The sequence below is a fragment of the Schistocerca piceifrons genome, chromosome 7 (assembly GCF_021461385.2).
Source record: "Schistocerca piceifrons isolate TAMUIC-IGC-003096 chromosome 7, iqSchPice1.1, whole genome shotgun sequence".
In the NCBI taxonomy this organism is placed as follows: Eukaryota; Metazoa; Arthropoda; class Insecta; order Orthoptera; family Acrididae; genus Schistocerca; species Schistocerca piceifrons.
In genome coordinates this window covers 190,619,315-190,621,424 of record NC_060144.1, presented here as the reverse complement: position 1 = coordinate 190,621,424, position 2,110 = coordinate 190,619,315, and the positions used below count along the sequence as shown (strand labels likewise).

Below are 2,110 nucleotides of genomic sequence, written 5' to 3'. Positions count from 1 at the left end.
TATTTAAATAAATATATATGGTTACAAAAAAAAAGGTTCGATTCCCGGCGGGGTCAGGGATTTTCTCTGCCTCGGGCATGGATGTGTGTGCTGTCCTTAGGTTAGTTAGGTTTAAGTAGTTCTAAGTTCTAGAGGACTGATGACCATAGATGTTAAGTCCCATAGTGCTCAGAGCCATTTGAACCATTTTTGTCCTTGAAGTAACCTATTTGTAACGGTTCGTTGTGTCACTATTGTGCCAACTGCTGCTCAGACTGCTTTGCAGACGTAATATCACGCACCAGAGCCATACACCAAAGACGATGGTCTTCCCTCTCGGTAATGCCACTTGGTCGTCCGTAGCCCGGTCTTCTCGCGAGCGAACATTCCCGTGACCACGGTTGCCAGAAATCATGAACACTGGCTGCATTCGTTCCAAATCCTTCTGCAGTACCGCAGAAGGAACATTCAGCTTCTCGTAGCCCTATTACACGACCAAATTCAGTGAGGTGCTGATAATGGTGTCTTTGTTGTTTTAAAGGCATTCTTGACTAACATCAACTAACAACGTCCAATCACAAAGGTTTTACTTAACTGTATGGCTAGGGCGCCCCGTCAGGCAGACCGTTTGCCGGGTGCCGGTCTTTCAATTTGACGCCACTTCGGCGACCTGCAGTCGATGAGGATGAGGACAGCACAACACCCAGTCCCTGGGCGGAAAAAATTCCCCGACGCAGCCGAGAATCGATCCTGGGCCCAGAGGATTGACAATCCGTCACGCTAATCATTCAGCTACCGGGGGCGTACGCCACAAAGGTAACTTACGTTCATAACCATTACAGCGAGTATTTAAAGCAAACTCGAATTGCATCCTCACATTGGCGCTGTTAGCACCATCTGTACGTGACTGGCCCGAAATTCGAATAGACATCATCTTTCATATGTAGAAACATGCCTACCAACTTTCGTTTATGCCTCACAATTACTTCTTGGTGTTGCGTTTTCTTCCGTCAGTGTATTCGCCGGATGCATTCCAAACTCTGTCACCCTCTACAGTTTTTACCCTCTGCAGCTCCCTCTAGTGCCACGGAAGTTATTACCTGGTGTCTTGAGAGATGTCCTGCCATCCTGTCATTTCTTGTTGTCGGTGTTATCCCTATATTCCTTTACTCGCTGATTCTATGGAGAGCCATATCATTTGTTACCTTATTAGTCTACCTTATTTTCAACATTCTTGTATAGCAACACATCTCAAATGCATCGATTCTCTTCTGTTCTGGTTTTTCCTCTGTCAATGTTTCACTACCATACAATAATGTGCTCCAAACATACATTCTCAGAAGCGTCCTCATCAAATTACGGCTCCCCTTGGGCAGGAAGGGGAACGGCCTTGCCGCAGTGGATACACCGGTTCCCGTCAGATCACCGAAGTTAAGCGCTGTTGGGCGCGGCCGGCACTTGTATGGGTGACCATTCGGGCTGCCATGCGCTGTTGCCATTTTTCGGGGTGCACTCAGCCTCGTGATGCCAATTGAGGAGCTACTCGATCGAACAGTAGTGGCTCCAGTCAAAAACATCCATCATAACTACTGGGAGAGCAGTGTGGTGACCACATGCCGCTCCTCTCAGCATCCTCATCTTTGCTGATGCTTGTATAGTGTACGCGAAAGAATCGTCATTGAGTGACTGAATTGTACAGTTTCTTTTTGGTGTGATGAATGGTACCATGTTATAACTGGAAGTTAATGCAGATGGATTGGAAAATCAGTCATGTAATATACACTAATGGCCATTAAAATTGCTACACCACGAAGATAACGTGCTACAGACGCGAAATTTAACCAACAGGAAGAAGATTCTGTGATATGCAAATGATTAGCTTTTCAGAGCATTCACAAAAGGTTGGTGCCGGTGGTGACACCTACAACGTGCTGACATGAGGAAAGTTTCCAACCGATTTCTCATACACAAGCAGCAGTTGGTCGGTGTTGCCTGGTGAAACGTTGTTGTGATGCCTCGTGTAAGGAGGAGAAATGCGTACCATCACGTTTCCGACTTTGATAAAGGTCGGATTGTAGCCTATCTCGATTGCGGTTTATCGTATCGTGACATTGCTGCTCGCGTTGGTCGA

General features: G+C 46.5%; 1 pseudogene; it reads left to right on the top strand.

The window, feature by feature from the left end:
* The first annotated feature begins 1,359 nt into the window (after positions 1 to 1,359).
* Positions 1,360 to 1,477, top strand: LOC124709221 (annotated as a pseudogene).
* The last annotated feature ends 633 nt before the right edge of the window (positions 1,478 to 2,110 follow it).